General features: G+C 55.2%; 1 protein-coding gene across 2 annotated transcripts in view; it reads right to left on the minus strand.

Moving 5' to 3' along the window:
- RARA (retinoic acid receptor alpha) overlaps positions 1-20614 on the minus strand; it is a 46926-nt gene extending 26312 nt beyond the window's left edge. The window contains exon 1 of one of the 2 annotated variants that reach the window (XM_012452019.2): positions 20508-20614. The gene's annotated coding sequence lies outside the window, so the exon portion shown is untranslated. Of the gene's footprint in view, positions 1-11087; positions 11293-20507 lie in introns of those variants that run through there. The other variant, XM_012452021.2, reaches the window with a different exon arrangement.
- Positions 20615-20833: the final 219 nt, after the last annotated feature.

Below are 20833 nucleotides of genomic sequence, written 5' to 3' on the forward strand. Positions count from 1 at the left end.
GATGCCCCCTTCACCAGTGTGAATACAGATCCACACAGTTTGAACAGCTGGCACCAGAGGATATGTACAGATAATACCATGGGGGAGAGAGAGAGAGACAGAGATGAACCCAGAGATTCCACAACATAGTGAGACAGACAGGCAGCAACACGAGCAAAAAGAGAGAACATGAGGAACATATCCACAAGAGGACAAGAGGATGTTTCCAATGCATTTTGGGTATAGGTTTTACATAAACATATATGCACGTATTCATTTATGAGATATATATATATATGAAAGACAAAAGAAAAGAGACAGACAAAAAAACATGGCCAATCAAAAGCACAATGAGGCCGGACATGGTGGCTTACGCCTGTAATCCTACCACTTTGGGAGGTCAAGGTAGGTAGATCAACTGAATCAGGAGTTCAAGACCAGCGTGGCCAACATGGCAAAACCCCATCTCTACTAAAAATACAAAAGTTAGCCAGGTGTGGTGGCACATGCCTGTGATCCCAGCTACTCGGGAGGCTGAGGCAGGAGAATTGCTTGAACCCAGGAGGCAGTGAGCCGAAATTGCACAACTGCACTTCAGCCCGGGCAAGAGTGAGACTCCATCTCAAAAAAAAAAAAGCACAATGAGATACCACTTCATACCCACTAGGCTAGCTATAATAAGAAAGACAGATAATAACAAGCATTGGTAAGGATGTGGAGAAATCAGAATCCTCACATATTGCTGGTGGGAATGTAAAATAGAATAGCTGTTTTGGAAGACAGTTTGGCAGTTCCTCAAAAGGTTAAACACAGCAGTAGCATATGACCCAGCAATGTTACTCCTAGGTATCTACCCAAGAGACATGACAATGTAAGTCTACAGAAAGACTTATGTATGAACATTTACGGCATCATTATTCCTAATGGCCAAAAAGTGGAACCAACCCAAAAATCCATCAACTGACGGGGCTGGGGCATGGATGTGAGGAAAATAGGAAGTGACTGTTGATGGGTATGGGGGCTCTTTTTGGGGTGATGAAAATGTTCTAAAATAATTGATTGTGGTGGTAGTTGCCCAACTCTGAATATATTAAAACCACTGAATTGTACACTTTAATGGGTAAATTTTATGGTATGTGAATGATATCTCAATAAAGCTGTTTTAAAAAGAGGGAAGAAAGAAAAGAAACAGGGCCACAGAGACTCAGAATAAGGACTGTCCCTTTTCTAACACCCCCTATACCTTGACACTCCACACCAAGCTCAGGATACACTAGGTTCCAAGCTCTACGCCCCAGACTCCAGGCTCAAACCTGGAGTCCTGGGGACAAGCACATGGCCAGCATTTGGTTGAGGACCAGGCCTGGGAAGGGGGAGTTCCTGCCAAGGACACTGTGGAAGAGGCCAGGACTTCTGGCCCAGCTGAGCCAGCCAGGCAGCCAGCCTGTGTGGAACTGAGGGAAGAGAGGACAGGAGGGGACAGGTACTGGGCTAGGGAGGGGAAGTTGCCCCAGGAGTAAAATCTGGTAATGACCACGATTTTTACTGTTACTCATTATGACAATCATAGGGCCTCTCTCCTCACGCCTGAATAAAGAGTCCCCTTCCTTCCCCAGGCCCCTGCCAACTCCCTCCTAGGCTGAGGGCTGATGTCAGAGGAACGGGGCCCCACCCACTGGACCAGCTGCCACCCTGGCCGTGCCCCCCCACCACTCCTGTGGGGCCCTACACAATGGGAACTGGAGCTGGGGGAGCAATGCAAAGGAAGAAGGGGCTGGCGGAACCTCATCGTTCCTACAGTTGAACCCCCACACACAAATACACACCATACGCTTGCAGAAACTCATGCATGCAGGTCTACAGAAAACATCTGGGTGGGCAAGAGCACACCTGCAGCCCCAGCCTGTGTGTGTGCAGGCATGCATGTGAGGAAAGGGAGCCTGGAGATACCATCTCTCCACACCTGGGCTCCACCACACAATGAACACAGCTCAGAAACTGCATGCATAGGCCCCAGTACACAGCTTCCCAAAGACAACCACAGCCCCACAGTCTCCAAAACTGCACATTCTCCGGTCCTCACACAGCCAGGCTGGCCCTTATACCTGCTACTTCTGCCAGAAGATGCTCTGAGGTCCTTCCTGTGGGCCTAGTCCATGCCCCAGGTCCACAAGTACTCAGGTGAATTCACACCCACACAGAGGCCTGCCTCTCTCAAGGTGAGGCCCAAGGGGCAGCTGACCCAAAGTGAGGCCTCCATAATGCAGGCTGAGGCCCAGAAAGCCATCACTGCAGACCCCAGGCATCCTGACCCAGCCTTTAGGGTATGGGAGGCCAGTTCAGTCAGTCCAACCTAGACCCTCTGGAACCCACCCATGCTCCCAGAGAAGAGAGAACCACAGCCACCTCAACTCTGCCCCTGAGGAGTTTAAAACTGAACCAAACTTCAATCCCCACTACTCCAACCTCATCCCCCAGCCCACCACCCACACACACTACAGGGCAAGGCTGGAAGCCTCCTCAAACCCCTATCAGAGCGTCCAAAAAGCCTAACCTACCTCTGCCTGCAAACTTCAGTTCAAATTTACTCAGCTCTCTAGGGAGGGCCTTGAGCCGCAGGAGGGGTTAAAGGTCACAAAAATGGGCCAAGGGCCAGAAAGACCAGAGAACAGGGATGGGCAAGGGCAGGGATGACCAGGGTGGGGCTGAAAGAAGCACAAGCTCTGCCTCAGAAGGTCCTTCAGGAGCTATGACCCCCAGAGAGATGCCTGGGCCTCAGCCCCCTACACCCCAGGGGTGGAGAAGGCCCCAGCAGAGAATCGAAACCAGTACCAAACAGAGGGAAAACAAACTACCCACATCCAACCTCCACCCTATGCCAGCCACCTCCACTGCCCATGAGCACCCTCCCCTGAGAGAGAGAAAGCCACAGGCCCACACCTCCAGTATACCAAGCCTAGCCTAAGCACAGCAGTAAAAGGGGTAGGGGGCTGGAACTCCTGCAACCAACCCCACAGCCCTGCTCACTGGGGCCGCTTTTACCCTCAGAAGGTGCTAGGATCCTTTCCCCAGCATCAGTGTCCCTACTGCCCATGTGTTATACCCCAGAGTCACACACCTAGAGAAAAAGGTGAGAGCTTTCTGAGCCATGAAGATGCGAGAAACAACCAAATGCTGGAAGGGTCAAATCTCAGCTCTGCCACTCTGGGTGACCTTACACAAGTCACTTAACCTCTCTAAGCATCTGTTTACTCACCTGTGAACTGCCTACCTCAACAATGGGTTGTGCGATTTCAGACAGGAAGTCCTGGAAAGCACCCAGCCCAGAGCTTGGCACAGGGGAGGTGCCGGGCAACTGGAGCCCTCCATCCCCACACCTCTTGCCACCACCTTGGTGCACCTCAGCAGGCACCCTGCTTTCCCTTGCCTCACACCACCCAGGGCAACATCTGTTGACAGGGCCAGGAGGGAGAATTACCCATTTCCCAGGGTCTGCTTCCCCTCAGACGGAGGAGAGGGATGTGGGGAAAGGGATATTCAGGGTGTGGGTGGAGGCCTGACCACAACCCTTTCCCAAATTCCCTTCTTTCATTTCACAAACCAAAAAAGGGAAACCTTTGGATTTGGGGAGGGGAGAAGGGGAAGAGAAATAGACCATTTCCTCTCCTGTACTCAGGAGAGAGGAGCAGGGGACCCCAAACTCGGCCTGGCCTGGGCCCAGCCTCCCTTCCTCATTCAATTCTCTCTGCTCTCCAGGCTCCCCGGAAACAATGGTTCCCAAGAAATAGAAGTCAGGCAGTCTCAGAGGGGCTGAGGGAAGGGGAAAAGGATTGGGGAGCTTAAAAGAAGGGGAGACTGGGGGTTTCCTAAGCATTCTAGACAGTTAGTGAATCATATGCAAATGACACCCAGAGCTCAAGCTCAACTTGGGCAGGAGGGACTCTAGCCTTGGCAGAAACAAAGCCCTGCCGACTTTGGACCCCTGTCCTGCCAGGGGCTGGCCAAGCAAGGCAGAACAGGCTAGATTCTAAACTAGAACCATTTACAAACTTTCCAGGAAAACACACTCCCGTATGTACAAAGCGACAACCTCTCGCCTCCCCCACGCTCCTCATATCTGCAGACAGGGGTTGGGGAGCAGCCATGACTACTCCCCACTTGTTCAAGGGTCCCCTCAGGCCTAGGCTCACACTCCTCTCCTCCCTGACAAGCCAGCAACTCAGCCACTTGGATCCTCTGTTTCCTGTCTGTTCACCAGGGTCTGGGCTGCAGGAAGCCAGGTTAGCCCAGTCTCATTTTAAAAGAGGCTACCCAGGCCGGGCGCGGTGGCTCAAGCCTGTAATCCCAGCACTTTGGGAGGCCGAGGCGGGTGGATCATGAGGTCAAGAGATCGAGACCATCCTGGTCAACACGGTGAAACCCCGTCTCTACTAACACAAAAAATTAGCTGGGCATGGTGGCTCATGCCTGTAATCCCAGCTACTCAGGAGGCTGAGGCAGGAGAATTGCCTGAACCCAGGAGGCGGAGGTTGCGGTGAGCCGAGATCGCGCCATTGCACTCCAGCCTGGGTAACGAGCGAAACTCCGTCTCAAAAAAAATAAAAAATAAAAAAAAATAAAAATAAAAGAGGCTACCCTAGGAGGGCTTGAGAAGGATCATCTGGGGGTAGCTGAGATAGCTGAAGGGCACCTCTTCCCCACCAACCCCACAGAACCTGGGGCTAGCCTTGCTAGAACTAGGACTGGTTTGAAAACCTGGCCTAGTCAGTGCAGGCCATAAGCATGCCCTCCTGGGAGCTAGGAGAAGGAGGAAGTCTAGCATCTCACCTCCGGGTGCTACTACAGCCCACTGCCTCAAGACACAGTGCCTTGTCCCAAAAGAATAGGTTCAGTGTCTCCACAACTTGTACTCCACTCAGCCCAGGGTTCTTACCCATCTACGCAGAGCTGCAGGACCCCCACACGCCATAATCTCAGCAGTGACTAGATACCAAGCAGAAAGGGCGACTGGACAACCCAAGCTCAGGGCAGTCCAGGTTCTAGGAGGAGGAAGTCGGGGTCTCTGCTGGTCAGGGCAGTGCTCCCAACTCCTCCATCCTCAGGGGCCATATTCCAGATCCCCCAGGGGACATGCTTAGGACTTCTAAAGCCCAGAGTGGCTGAGAGGTCTACCTAGAACCAGAACTGAAGCCTCCCTACTCCAAGCAGCGAGTAGGTCAAAGGGCAGGGGGTAATTCAGGCCTCAAGGAGAGGGACCAACCCACAGGGAAGGAAAAAAAAACAAAAATGGGAAGAGGAAGAGATGAGCCTACTGAGGCCACAGCCAGACCACAGAAATGTGTGGACCATACACAGGCAGTTCTGTCGGGTAAGAGACCAAAGGGGCACAGACAAAAGGGGACCCCCTAGCTTGGAAACCACCGACCTCATATCCAGCCTGGCATGGGGCTTTCCCCACCCTCACCTTGGCAGCTGTCCCCCTCACCACTACCTCTCCTCCACGCTACCAAGCAGGAAGCACAACTCTCTCACAATGCGGGGACAGCTCACAGAGAAACAGGCAGGGCCAGGGTGGGGAGACAGGCTGTAGCAACCCCCACCCCTCTCCTCAGCTCAGCCCAACCCTGTGACTGCCATATTCTAAGTCCTAGGGCAAACTGCCAGCAGGACTAGATGGTACCAGCCCCCTCCCAGCATCCCACCCTGGGGACCCACACTGCAGGGAATCCAGGAATACAACCCCCCCAAGTCCTGCCTCAGGATATCCTTTTGGCTCTGACCCCAGACCAGGCCTGAGTCAGACTGTGCCCTGCCCCATGCCCCCCTCCACCCACTGACCCCCAGCAACTTCCTACTCCACACCCGCCTACTCAGTTGGGGCTAGAACTAGGGGGAATCTCTTCCCCTCTCCATACCCAGCTGAACAGGGAAGCCTACAAGGGGATAGAGATAATAGGTCACAGAGCCCCATGGCCTTCCCCTTAGAGAAGAGGGCCTGCTGGACAAGGGAGAAGCGGGTGCAGGCTGTGTGTGCAGGGAAAGGCATGGTCTGCAGAGCCCCCACCTCCTCAGCCCCAAACACACGCAACCTGGGACCCTGCCCCAGAGCTCCTCGACACTGCAGCCTGGATCCCACGAAGCCACAGGCACTCCCTGGGGAACGTGGTTTCCGTCAGAACACAGGATGGGAGCAGGCTTCAGAACCATACATGAGGACAGATAGGGAGCACAGAGGTTCCCTGAATGGGCATCTCTATGAGCGAGAAGAACCCCGGTTAGAGGGGACAAGGGCTACAAAATCAGTCAAACTCACACAGTGACAGCCACAGTCAGGCACAGCCAGATGCAGTCACAGTCTCCCCAGCACTCAGTCTGAGTAGGTGGCTGTGACTCCTCCCCACAGACAGAAGTCTGGGGGGTCTTGGAGAATCTGGGGCATCAGAGACCACACACATTCAGCCTGAAAGGACCCCCTAGTCAAGTTCCCCAAGTACCCCTACAGCCTGGTGGGGAGGGGTAGCTCCTTCCCCACAAGAACCAGCGGTAGTGCCCACGGCAGACATCACCATGGCAACCAACAACAAACATCCCAGGAACCACAGTGGGACAGGAAGTGACAACCACGTGACAGGAAGACATTTTTTTTTTCTTAGTAGGGGTGATGAAGATTGTTTGCAGTCCCTGGGGAATCAGCTGTCCCCCCAGGTTTCTCCCACCTGGAGCTGGAAGGAAGGGGGACCACTAGGAGGGGGGCCAACTCCTCCTTGCTCTGCACAGTGGGTCGCGGGACTGACAGGGCTCTCCCTCTCTGCCTGCCACTCATGGGTCCCCCCCTTAACCCCCCTCTTCTCCACTTCCTGCCGTGACTGGAGATCAGAGAACTCTCCACCGCAGCTTCCCCTTCTCAAGTCTCGATTCCTGGGCTGAAGGTTTCACTGTGGGGCGAGGGACAGAGAAGGAGAGCTGAGGACCTGCGGTAGGACCCAGGGGACAGAGGCTTCGGTGGGAGGGCCAGGATAAAGCCACTCGAAGGTAGGTGTGTACATACAGACACACAGAGAGTGGGTCACAGTGACACTGCCTGCAGGTCGCAGTGACACATGAAGACTTCCTGACCTCAGTAACTCTGGGGGGAGAGGGAACAGCCAGAGGAACCAGCCCCGGTGTGCCCCACTCTTGCCCTGTCCTGAGCCTCCGGGTTCATCTCAGGCATCTACTGGCCTCCAGAAAGCAAGGTCCCAACTGTGCCCAGCCCCTGCTGCCTTTCCCCTGGCACCTCTCCCCTGCCTTTTGTACTAAGGAATCCCCCTCACTCCTCCAAGGTGCCCGCCCAGACGAGGGCACCTTGGCTGGAGGTGGGGGAATGGAACCTCCCTCCACCCCCCTCCCCTTCTCTGCAGATGTCCCAGACTATATTTAGCCCAAACCGGGCGGCCAGCCAGACCCAGACTCCCCACTGGCCCAGAGCTGAGCTCCCAGTTTTTAGGCAATTAAAACATTAACAGAGAACCACCCCCATCCACACACACCCACACCCCCAGCCCTGCCAGGGCAGCAGAGGTCTGAAAACTTGAAGGAGGGCAGCCCAGCTCTTTAGCCAGGGATGGGGGTGGGGGTCATCAGGCAGGACAGGGGCATCATCCATGAGATCAGGTTGACACTTGGGTGGTGAAGGGGAAGGCTTTCCTTGTTCCGGCAAAAGGGAAAGGCATATCCAGTTGTTGGGGGGGTGATGGAGTTGCCTAGCTGTAGAAATTACACCTGTCATTCTACAGCCCCCTCCCTAGCAAGCTCCAGTTATAGGGCTGGGGTTGGCAACAGGTGCGGGCCAGCCTGGCAGCAGCCTAATCCCCCCACCGGCTCCCCAGGCTGACTGTGGTGCCTGGAGGTCCAGCAGGGGCCCTTTGTGGCAGGATGTTAAGTAGAAGGAGGTGTCACTGCCCAGAGGGGTGGGCAGCCCATGGCTCTTCTGTAAGAGCTGGCCCCTGGCCCACATGATGTGTGCTGAAGGGTCTAGGGAAGCCAGGGAAAACTTAGTTCCATAGCACCTATTTCATTTCCCCATGATGCCAGGTGGGCGGGCTAGAGTGTGGGAGGTCTGTCTGCCTGCCTCTTCCTCCTCCTCCTCCAAATTCCAGGAACAGGCAAGGGAGGCTCCAGTTGTGGGGAGAGAGGGAGAGCAAGCAGGCGGTCCCAGCTAGGGGGAGCGAGGGGAGGGCGGGACTGGAGCGGGAGGCAAGATCCAGACGAAGCAAGAGACACCCACACCAGAGACACCCACACCCGAGCCAGACTGGGGACAGACACACCAACACTGACACATTCTCACACTAGGCCAGGTCCCCACATGCCGCCCACCCTGCGGGGACACCCAGACAACCTCAGCCAATCCTGCCAATTCCCAGAATACTCCCCGGACACACACGAAGATCCAGGCCCTGCCCCCCACCATGCATCCCCCTACAAACCGTGTGGGCCCCAGACAGCAGCCAGAGGGTGGAGAGGGGAGTAGAGGGAGGAAAGACAGGAGGCGTCAGAGAGAATGTGCCGCCAAAGCCTTGGGAGCTGGGGCATCAGTTGCCATACTCCTTTCCCAAAACGTAGTAAGTCAAGACAACCCTGGTCATCTTGCCAGGGGCCCTGCCAGCTTCCCACACTCCCAAAACTACTGACACAAGATGGGTGTGGGGTGCTGAGCAAGTGGAGATTACCCTGCTTATTCGTCACGGGGACAGGATTACCATCCCCAGATGCCCAACACCCCAGATCCCAGGCAGTGCTCCCAAATATTAATAGACCCCACAGAGGCAAAAACATAGCTACCCCTCCAGCCCAGCCTAAGTCCTGTCCTGCTTATGCGTCTTAAGAGGATTGGAAACTAGGCATTGGGGTTTGTATTTTGGGGCAGGCCCCACCCTCACATCACATGGCTCTAAGGACCATCCCACCTGAGACTGGAGTCTGAGCAAGGAGTGGACTGGGAGGAAAGGTCCCAGAGGGCAGAGTCAGCTTCCAAGACTAAATGGGTTAGGGGAAGGGGAAATCATTAGCAGGGGTCTGGGTGAATGTCCCCAAAACAGACTCGAGAGGCCACTCAGAACTCAATGTCCTCTCCCCCATATTTAGATGGGGTGGCAGGAACCACGTCATGGCACGTGTGGGTGACTATGCCCAGTGGGGGAGGCACATGGGCGATCAGGATGGGGCTGCTCACAGCTAGCTTCCTGCCAGGTTGCCTCAAAGTTGGGAGTAGGAAGGAAACTAAAAAGGTGTACCAGTGTGGCAGCCGGAGTATTTAGGGTCAGACTGAAGATATAGAGATTTTAGGGGCTATAGGAAGGAGGAGGTGGCCAGGATTAAGCCATTCCAAGCCTAGGATCTTCTCAGAACTGCCACTGCATCTGTGCCACCATCGCCAGTCTGATGGTGAAACCCCTGCAGTGACACCTCATGTACACTCACTCACACCCTCAAAATCCCTGCAAATCCAAGATCCTTGGCTCCCAAGAGCCTACTCCAGTCTGACCCTACTGACTTCTCTTTCAGGACACCACATGGCCCAGACTCCCAGGCAGTACTGATGTCCCAGCTCCTCCCAGCATACCATCTTTCAGAGCCACAAACTCCCTGACTCCATAACCACCCCCTCTTCTTCCTCCAGGAAGAAGCATCACACAACCAACTCCAAATATTTTTTCTCTTGATCCTTCCCCAAGCCGCATCCCCACCCACCCCCCAGGGGAAGCCCCAAGGCTCCAAGCCACCCCCACTCCAACCTGGGGCTTCCCTGGCACAGCCTCCTCATCAAGCCCTGTAGGAGACTTTGGGGCCTGAGGTCCAATTTCCTAGCAAGACATGAGAGGTCCTTACAGAACCACTTCCCCCAAAACAATCTTGCCCTATGAAGACTGCAGCCAGGGAAGGGTATAAGAGACAACCCAGAATGTCCTGGCCAGGAAACTGAGGAGGATGAGTGTCAGAGGCAGAAGTGATCCTTGGAATTAAGGAGCAGGGGGTGGGGGGGTGGGGGGTTGGGGGTGTTTTCAGAAACAGTCCTTTCCAAGAATATATACACACGTACACACAGCCAGCAGACAGAAGGCAACTTGGTTAAGAAGACAGAGCCAGACCGGGGAGGAGGTACCCTTCCAGGCCATCACATTGGGCATCCTATCCAAGACAGGAAGGAGGGTGCAGAAACATCTCCAAGGCTGGGGAGCTTTCCTGTCTGGCTTCTGGATTAGTTGGTCCCCATCCCTACCCTAGCACACTAGAGGCCTGTCCTTCGCAAGGAGCAACCTGACAATAGGGCAATGCCCAGAGAGGAGAAGAGGGGACACAGCCAAGCTCATTTCCCAGCTGCGCCCCCCCACAACCCCACAACAGGCGAGCACACACACACATCTGGCCAGCAGCTTCCAAGCCTCGTGGGTGGCACCAGGTTCCAGACACCCTCAGCAGAGCAAAGTCGACCGTCTATTCTGTCTTCCCCTCGACCCAAAAAGCTCCCACACCCCATGGTAGCACAAGACCCCAGGGACACCCCTACATACATACTGCATTGGCTCCTGCACCCAGTTCTGACAGCTCCCCTCACTCCACAGGGGACACCAGCTGAGCGGGCCCCGCCCCTGGCCGGCTCCCTATGGTAGGGGTGGGCCGCCTGGCTGATTCTCCCCAAACCACAGGGCAGCTCAGATAACAGGAGGGAAAAAGGGAGGGGGGCTAGTCCGTTGAGCATCCGATCTCTCGGATCAAACCAAACAGGTTTGAAAGTCTTTTTGTTGTGCTTGTTTTTGAAGAGAAAAAGAGAGAGCAGGAGTTCCGAGCGGCAGTTCTGCAAGGGCTCGAGCGCCGGGGACACACGCAGCAGACGGCCCCAGATGCCTCAAGGCTGCGCGCGAAGACACGGCGCAGGCAGACGCACAGACGGGGCTCCCCCACCCTGGACACGGCGGCAGCGAGTTGGGAAGCCCAGGAAACCCCGGGTTCCCATCGGAAGCCTCCCGGCACCCAGTCCCCTCCCGTAACGCTTATCTGGGCAGGACATGGGGCCCCGACGCCTGCGGGAACCAGGGGCTCCCCAGAATCCCCGGGGGAGGGGTTACCTCGCAGCAGGGGGACGCAACCCGTTCGGGGTGCCCGCGAGCACAACGTCTGCCCTAACCCGGCGCCCTGGTGCTGTTCGGCATTAGGGTGCGGGGTCCTGGGAGAGGAGCCGTCCGGGGGGCCGCGGCTCAGGGGCGCGGGACGACTGCAGCGGCCATAGCGAGTCACGTGCGGAGGCTGAAACTTTACCCGGAGCCCCAGACTGTAGGGGCGGAGGGTACGGAGCAGAGGTGGGGGAAGGCCCTCTCCCTCAGGCCCGCCCCTGCCCGCCCATCGACCAATTATCAGTCAGGGGCGGATCTACAGGATTACCCCCGCCCCCACCTCTCCTTAACAGACCCCGAGAAGGGCGAGTCTTAAAGGAGCCGCTCCTAGCAGAAGGCTGGACCGTGGGAATCTGGGAGAATCCCTCCCTCAGACCCGAACCGAAAATTCAGAGCGAGGAGGGGGTGATGTTCTGCGGAAAGAATGAAAATAGCGCTCGGTGAAGACCGCAGCATGTGGTATCCTACACTCCTTTCCCCCGCGACCACACACACTCCCACACCTAAGCCCGAGAAGAGAGGCGGCGGCAGAACATGGAAGTGAGTGTGGTGACTCCTGCCCTAGCTGTCAAGCCCCTGAATCCTATAATTATAATCCTCTTCTAGGGACCAGCTGGAACTGAGAGCTGTGTGACCTTGACCAAGTCATTTCCCTTCCCTGGATCTTAATTATCTCAGCTGAAAAAAAAAAAAAAAAAAAAAAAAGTCCAGGAGTAGATCTCCCGCAAGTACATTTGTTTCCCCAAATAACTCTCCAGCTCCAGTGGGTACTAGGAACTGTGGCCAAACCCAACCCCTCCACCCCCCTTAAGGTACACTTCTCCTCAAAGGGCAAAGACTTTTATATCTTCCAGTAGGGGCGCCCAGGAGCACCCCTCCGTGCTCAAAGACAGACTCAAGCTTCTTTCTCCCGAGCAAGTCTGGAGAAGCCAGGAACGCTCTTGTTCATATTCCAGCTGGACAGGATCTGAATCGCCATCCATCTGAGAGACCCCAGTCTCCAACATAGCCATGACCCTCCTCCCAGCCTGCTGCTCTGTTTGGGAGGATCCTGTCCCCATCGCTAGCAGTCCACTGGCAGGCTTAGGGGAAAGCAAAGTCGCTTAGGGAATACTCCCCTCTCGCCCTGTTCCCAGGCAGAGAAGTGGCCACAAGTGCCCCGACAGGACTTCCCACTGGAAGGGGAAGTGCTGCACTCCCAGGCCTCCAACCCAGTGAGAAGACTCTCAGCCTGACCCGGTGGCAGAGCTCTCACACCCACTGGCCCGACGGCCCCGTTTTACAGATGAGGAAAGAGAGGCCAAGCGCAGGCACAGCGTTTTGTCCACAGTCGCACCGGTTGCAGAGCCGGGTCTAGAATTGAAGTATCTGATTGTCTGTCCCTGGCTCTAGCCCAAGAGCCATAATATGGTAGGACAAGCCAGGATGGCGAGACGCTCTGCCCTGAGGGCTGGCGCACGGGGAACTGCCCCGGCAGTGCCGGACCACGCTTCCTCAGGCCCCTTCCCGCCGCTGGGCCGGAGCTGTCTCCTGCTCCCGTCTGGATTTCCGTCCGCCGGTGCGAACCTCGCGCCCAGCCCCTCCCGCCCCGTCCTGTCCAGATTCATCCGCAAACATGCGCTCAGCCGGCAGGAATGCGCCAATGGCTCCCAGATGTGGACGCCACCGCTTAACCCCTTACCCCACAGCCGCGCTCCCCCAAGGGCCTTAAGCCTGAGCCCTGCCAACAGCTGGGAGCTCTGCCCAGGTGAGGAACCAGCCCTGGACTGAAGTCAGCGCCAGCCCACCTCCAGTGCCCACAGGCACCTCCCAACCTAGATTCTACCGGTCTTCCTTCCTTGAGGCTAGGGGGGAAGGCTCATGGACACAAGAATGCAAGCATGCATGCACATAGCTACACTGCCTCCCACGTGGCACGACCTTCAGGTACACCTGCCATCATAGGGTCAGGCATCCTGGTACAAATGCACGTGCACATTCAGGACAGGGTTGTGTACAACCCCAAGACGCATGTATGCACATCTACGAATGAACAAGTACATACAAACACAATTTGTGCCCAGACAAGGGCATGAAGCAGAAGGGGCACACTTCTGCACAGACACAGAAGTAGGCCCATATGTGGATGAGGAAAGAAATTTATACACACAAACCCATACCCCACAGGGGTCACTCACACAAGACCAGCACCCATGCGTACAAACACATAGAATGCACATCTTTGGGGCATTTCCTTCCTGCCCAAGGCAACCAGTACCACCTGTCCAAGGTCCAGCTCTACCCAAGCTTGACTGCAGAAAGCAGGAGAGGTCCCCAGGTGGGGAACCAGGAGCCTTCAATCTGCAGCAGCAGCTGAACTCCAGCTGTACTGGGCTCATAATAGGGCTTCCACCACCCCCTTCCACCAGGGACCCTGATGCAGGAGGAGAGAAGAGTACCCAAGAAGCCGCAGGAAACTAGCAGGGAGAGAAAAGTCACAGGCTCAAGGGCACCTCACTCTTTTTTTTTTTTTTTTTTTGAGACAGAGTTTTGCTCTTGTTACCCAGGCTGGAGTGCAATGGCGCAATCTCGGCTCACCACAACCGCCTCCTCCTGGGTTCAGGCAATTCTCCTGCCTCAGCCTCCTGAGTAGCTGGGATTACAGGCACGCGCCACCGTGCCCAGCTAATTTTTTGTATTTTTAGTAGAGACGGGGTTTCACCGTGTTGACCAGGATGGTCTTGAACTCTTGACCTTGTGATCCACCTGCCTCGGCCTCCCAAAGTGCTGGGATTACAGGCTTAAGCCACCGCGCCGGGCCCGGGCACCTCACTCTTTAGGAAGGACGCTCCTTGGGGCCTACCAGTTCTGTGCACTGGGAGATAGGCTAGGGGAGGAGCCTGAGCCACAGTTTTCCCAAAACAAGGATCCCTCTTCATACTAGAAGAAGAGAAGGAAGAGAGTCTGGACAGGTGGCAGGGCCGGTGACAGTTCTCAGTAGTCAAAAAGAGATAAAATACAGCTTTGAGGCACCCTAGGGGGACCCACACTTCTAGTACAACAAGGCTGTCCTCTCACAGCCTGTGAGAACTCCTGAAGAACAGCATTAAGTGATAGTCTAAAGAGAAGGTGAAAAGCAATTGGCCCTCCAAGACCACCAGGATGGTGTGGGAGTTTTTTGTTGGAACCAGTTCCAGCTGACTCCTCTTTTCTTCCCAAGCCTCCTTGCTCATCCCAAAAGGAGCTCCTCCCACAAGTACCTTAATATTCCCACTCCATTTCATTCTCACAGGTCCTAAAGGGGCAGCCTCCTGTTGCCATTGCACAGATGAGAAAACTGAGGCTCAAAAAGAAAATTGCCTTCCTCAAGGTCATACAGCTTGTCAGTGGCAGGGCTGAGACTCAAACCCAGGCCAGGTATGGTGGCTCACACCTTTAATCCTAGCACTTTGGGAGGCTAAGGTAGAACAATTGCTTGAGTCCAGGAGTTTAAGACCAGCCTGGGCAACATAGCAAGACCCTGTCTCTTTTTTGTTAAAATAAAATCCATATATATGTATATATATAAAATAAATCCATATATATATATAAAACACAATCAATGTTCCCTCCTCAACTCTCCCCACCCCTACTTAATCCAATCAAACATGTATCATGCCACTCTGTGCCCTGCTACCCCTTCCTTCACTCCTCAATGGATCACAAGGGAGAAGCGACATCCTTGCCTGGCTCTGCAGGTTTATGGGTGGGGTCAGGACATGCCAGAGAGAGAGTAGAGAAGACACTGGGGGCTGCATACATAGCCCTCCACCTCCACCGCAAGTTTGGTGCCCACCTGCCTAGCAGGCATGGCTGGGTGACTCAGCTTCATCCGGGGGAGATGCCAGGGCAGTGACTCACCTACCGAGAAGAGCAGAGCCTGGCACCTTGCCAGCCCCAGGACAGAAGTGACTTAGTCACCACCGAGACTGTGATGCCCAGCAGGCACAGCCCAGGGATTGGAGACAGGGGCAGACTGTCCCTCCATGGTTACATGCGCCCCCTGGTGAAGAACGGGCCTCCTGGCATTCTGGGGCCAACAATGACTGTGCCAGCCCCTACTCCCTCACCACTGCCCACCCCCACCACACCAGGCCCTGTTTCAGTGCCAGCAAGTTTTGTGAGACCCCTGGGCTGCCCTGCCCCCACTACAGCCTGCCTATCACTCACCACCCACTCTCCCACCAGCCCCACCTCCTCCTGCCACCCAAGTTGTACCCAGGCTGTGAGTCTCCTTTAACATGTCCTGGCAGCACTCCCTGCCCCCACAGCCCCTCTCACCCTCTCCCCTCATACACACATGCACTCATACACACTTCTGCCAGCCTTGCTTCTGCCAGCAGCTGCTGAAGTTGTTGAGCAGGAGGGAAATCAGGAGGGTGGGGTACAGGGATTGAGTTACCAGAGGTGATAGGGTGGGCTGTCACCCAATCCCTTCCCCAGCTAGTCCCCACCACTGCCCCACCCCCCCACCCGCCATCTCTCCCTCACCCACTGGCCTCCCTCCCCACCTCTGGGTGGCAGCCTACTGCCCTTTAAGCCCCTCCACCCAAGCTAGAAAATAAATGTTCAAGAGTATTTGTCATGCTAAGACCAGCCCAGAATATGAGAGAGAATGAGAAAGAGATGAACAGAAAAAGTAATTCCTGTGCTCAGTGCTCTGGCTACAACCACTAAATACGTGTATGCTAAGCTGGAAGGGGACTGAGCAACTCCACAAGTCCCAGAAGAGTTGGTGGGGCCCAAGGGGAGTTGACAGGCTGAACAGCCTTAATCCATTTGCACTATTGATTTCTCACAATAGTGATGGGGGGCATGATAAATCAGCCCCCCAGAGACACAGAAACTAAGTGAAGAGAAGGGGAGAGGTTCCTGCTCCACAACTGGTGGTGCACCAAGACCTGCTTGGTAGGTTGGGGGTGGGCAGCAGAGGAACAGATGTTGAGTGGCATGAGGTAGGGTAGGGAAGAGGGTGTCAGATTAAGGCATATATGGAACACTTCCTTCCAGCTGGGTCTGAATTTGAAGGAAGAAGGTCGGGGACAGATGCACCACATTTGGCTACACAGGCATGTTGCCTTGAACAACCCCAGGGGGCGCCATTCACATCATAGTATATGGAATAGCTCCCCTGCTGCTGTACAACATGGTGGCCCTTGGGGAGAGGCTGAGGCAGAAGACAAAAAGCAGACTGAATTCTGAGGGACCACAATTCTCTAGTGAGTTTTCTCCCTATACACACCCCAACTTGCCCCAACTTTCCCTGCCTCCCCCTGCCAGGGGACTGACCTCAGGGGGGCCCCCTTCTGACTAGTGATCAGAAGCTGGTAGTAATCTACCTACTTCTCAGCCCTGCTCCCTTCTTTTGTTAGGGAGATTGGCAAACAACCACTATGACCCACAGGTCCTGAGCAGGGCAGGAGGAGAGCTCACAAAGGGCTCTGGGGAGTCTGGACGTCCCTTCTGTAAGGTGTCTCCTAGCCCCAGAGCTCATCAGCCTGTGAGCCTACTGGAACCTGTCCAGCACCTCCATTCACACCAGTGGCCACAGGCCACCCAAACAAACCCAACTCTGACCTCCTTCCAGCCTGGACACAGACTCTCTCCACATGGAGAGACTTATAAACAAACCAAGCTGGGATTTACAGAGACCCTGCACAAACAAGCAGAGGGGGAAATGGACCAGGTGTGTCTGGCTTGTGGTCCTCCTTGCTGCAGTATGGGAGGGAAGCACACTGAGGTGTGGTGAGGAACCATGACAACAGAAAAATGGTGCAAAGGGAGGGCCTGGGTTCAGGTCTCAACATAGCCAATGACTGATTGAGTGTCCTCTCTAGGCCTCAGTTTCCTTCTCTGCGAGGGCAAGGGATTGCCTATGTAGCCTCTAAAACCCCTTCAAGCTCTGAGTCCAGTTGGATAAAGAACACCCTGAAGGGTGCCAGGACTCTTCCACCCAGTCCAGTCCGGCCCATCTACCTGGTTCAAGCCCCTCTCAGTAAGATCCTCCCCCTGCTCCACATCCCTCCTTGCTCCGTCTTCTGCCCCTCTGGCTCTTCCTCACTCCTCTGCCTGCCTGCTTACCCTCACCTTGGCCAGCCCCTCTGCCTGCCCCGTGCTTTTCTGCACGTCCCTCCTGCCAGGGGACTGACCAACTAAAAATAGTCCCTGCAGCCTTTCTCGCCCACAGCTGCCCAAAGAGCAGGAAATGAGGGGGGCAGGGAGGCCCATGCCCTGCCTCCCCCCAGTAACTCCCAGGTCAGAATCATGTCCAGTACTCCAGCCTGGGACTAGTGCCAACTTGGCCATCCTGGGGGCATCCCACACCCCTTCCCTAGCGGGGAGGCCTGCTCATAAGTGCCTGCAATCACAGAGCTGCCCCTACCCTGCGGGAGGAGGAGAAAGGAGGCAAGTGGTCTAGAGGGAAACCTTCCCAATTTCTGACAAATCAGTGCCAACCACATTGTGGGCACCCAGAGGGCAGGGCCTGGCTCCACTGACTGGTCTTTTGAGGGCAGAAGGAATTGGCGTGGGGAAGTTGTGACAGTTTCCTTCATCCTGGCCCAGCTGGAGGGAAGACAAAATAGTGCCCCAGCCTCAATTATGTTAGTCCCTTGCTCCCCAAAACACAGGGATTTCGATAGCCACCCCCAGATACCATGGGGAAAAAAAGCTAAACAATGAGAGCAGAAGATCTAGGCTTCTGTAAAGACAGAAGCCTGGAGGCAAGAATAGGCCATGCCTGCTAGGCTGGGCATGTGCTGCCCCCAAGCTGAGTCAGAGGCTAGGAGGGAGAAGCTGGGGTGCTACAGTGCCAGAGACTACTATGCCCCCACACCATCCCACCTGGGATTCCTGACACCTCCCAACCCTAGGGGAAGGCCCTCCCCACACAGGAGGAAGGAAACCAGCTAAGCGACTCTCTGGAGCCCTGCAGGGGAGCCCTGCACCACAGGCAGGCAGGAAACCCAGGAGTCCTGGCACCCAGCCCAGAGAGAGTGAAATACCTTGAAGGGGAGGAAACAGCCCAGATTGAGGCAGACATGTGGCACCCCCAGAAGCTCCCAGATGTGACCCATAAGGAGGTACTGGTCAAAGGGGCTAGATGAGGCAAAATGAACACATTTCTGAACAAGAAGAGAGAAGAAAGTGAGGTGGTGAGGGTGGGGGCCACCTGGCTCATCGCTGTCCTTTCCTCCTTATCAGAGTCAGAGATACTGACATTAAGGCCATCAAATATCAACCAGGTCCTCAGGACCTTGGTGTGTTTCCTCCTCCCCTAGTCTCCAGACCCCAGCCTGTTCATTCCTGAGCTTCCTCTGGCACCCCTTCCTTGGGGCCAAGCCAAGTAAGAAATCAGCAGGCCCAAGGTGGTGCTTGGGAGGCCGGGGCAGTGCCAGGGGCAGTCCTCATACCATCCTCCCACTGGCTTCCCTCCCGCCTGCTCTTAGCCGCCACACATATCTCAGCTGTCGAATCCGATTAGGGCTCCTGCCCAGTGAGCCGGACAAGGAGGCCACTGGGCAGAGCAGAGAGAGACAAGGACGCCAAGCAGGGATGGCAGAAGGAAGGTGGAGACATGGCTCAGGGGAGAAAGTATGGGGCCCCAGAGGAAGAAATGACTGGTGGAGAGATCTGTACTCTCTGACCACAGGTGCTCTGGCAACAGCTACAACCTGCAAGGGAATTCTGCAGTACCCGGGGCAATAGCCCTGCCTGGTTCCTCCATCTCCCAGATGGGTAAAGTATGAGGGAAGAAAACTGAAGGCAGAGAGATTGACCTAGATTTAGGAAGAGGATTCCATCCTAGATCCCCCCAATCATTACTACCATTTGGACTGAGCTTTACAATACATTATCTGTGGGGTCTTGGTGGCAGTGTCCCTGCTTGCTACTGATGGCCATTTTTACAAATGAAGAAACAGGCTTAGCAAAGGGGAAGACCTACATAAACACACATAGTTAAATAACCAGGCTAAGTCTCCAGTTCAGGCCTCTGATTCCCAGTCCACTGCTCACACTCATAATCTCTACTTTCCTTCTTGGATCAAGACCAGAACGAAGTCTGAAGCCACTCCATTATCTACCCTGTCCTCCAAAACCAACCCTTAGGGGACCTGGGGAGCCATGGAAGAATGCAGAGCATACCCCACACCTAGACACAGCTACCAGATGGGGACATGCAACCCACCCCTACCACACACTGAGAACTAGAGGAGTTCCCTCAGTGTGACCAGTCTGTTCTATCACCCCCTCCCCAGTCTACTACCCCCAGAAGCAAGATATACACTCACACATGGTAACTCAGTGTGCACCCTTCCTATAAACCCACCAAACCAGAATGGCATGTCCTAGATCATCAGAGAGCAGGGCCTGTCTGCCCACCACAGGAGAAAAATACGCCACTGTAAACAGTAGGTGCCATCTAGCCCTCTCTGAGAGCATGTGGGGGCAGGGGGCAGAAGCTTGGGGACCTTGTAGCTCTAGAGAAACACCAGGAGCCTGAGACTCTGAAAGCAAAGGAGCTCAGGGAGCTGGCAAGGCTGGGTGACCTCCTCAATCTGGTCCACACCCCCTTCCCTAGCCATCTGGACTGAGCCTGTTCTAGCCTGGGTCACACTCTGGTATCCCTCCCTTCCAATGCCTGCAGCCACCTCTATCCAAAGCTTCTAGATCTTAAAACCATATTGTCAACACACACACACAGGGGTGGTGGTGGGGGGCTTCTGCAGTAGGTGTTGAGATGTTGACAGGGATAGGGGCTCTAAGCTGAAAGAACTTTCCCAGAGGAAAAGGTCACCAAAATGCTCACAACCTCCACTACCTTCCTGCAAAGCCCTTGGCCACCCAAGTGTGAGATGAACCTGGAAGGGGACATTAGTTCCCCTACAAGGTGAGTAGGGAGTGGGGGCAAAGTCCTGAGCTCTTTGGGCTAGGAAGCAAGAAAGAAATTCCTTGGGAAAGCTCAGGTCCCTCTCTTGCTCTCTCCTCTCTCTGTTACCCCGGCACTTGCCTATTCTCCAGTCTAGGTGAGGTGGGGGAAGGGGTATTAGGCAATACTGCAAAGGAGGGTGCAAAGGCGTGGGCCTGGGCAGACCTTCCCCCTACTCCCTACTCTTAGCTAGAGAAGGAGGACTGCCTCAGGAGAAACGCGGGAAAGGCGCTGGAGGGTGCAGGGGGCTCTGAGCTTTCAGACACCCTACTGTTCCGAGGCTCCCACCTCCCAGGACTACAGTGAGTGACAGGAGAGGAGGGATGGGGAAAGCCAGAACTGGCGAGAGGGAAACGGCTAGATCAGAAGGAGAGGCCAGAGTCAAAGGCGGCCAAGGAAGAATTGGGAAGGGGTGTGCATGGTCCTACCTGGTCAGGTGTGTGCTGGCAGGGGGCGATGGGGTTCCCAGGAGAACCGGGAAAGCCCTCTCAGCTCGATTCAGGATTCCCCCCTGCTTCTGGGTTAGGCTGCTGCAAGAGGCACGGGTTCCCGTAGGGTCCTAAAGCACACTCGCCAAACAGAAGGCTCTCCCCGCCCTCTTACACCAACCCTGACTGGGTCAGCCGGCGCAGAGTGGAGGACTGATGGAGGAGAAATAACGCACTGGAACAAAGATGGGGGTCTGATCACCGGCTGGGGACAGGAACAGTTCCCAGTCTCAAATACACAGCATGTGGATAACTTGAGGATAGGA

The sequence above is a fragment of the Aotus nancymaae genome, unplaced genomic scaffold (genome assembly GCF_030222135.1).
Source record: "Aotus nancymaae isolate 86718 unplaced genomic scaffold, 86718_ANA_hifiasm-v0.15.2.pri h1tg000089l, whole genome shotgun sequence".
In the NCBI taxonomy this organism is placed as follows: domain Eukaryota; kingdom Metazoa; phylum Chordata; class Mammalia; order Primates; family Aotidae; genus Aotus; species Aotus nancymaae.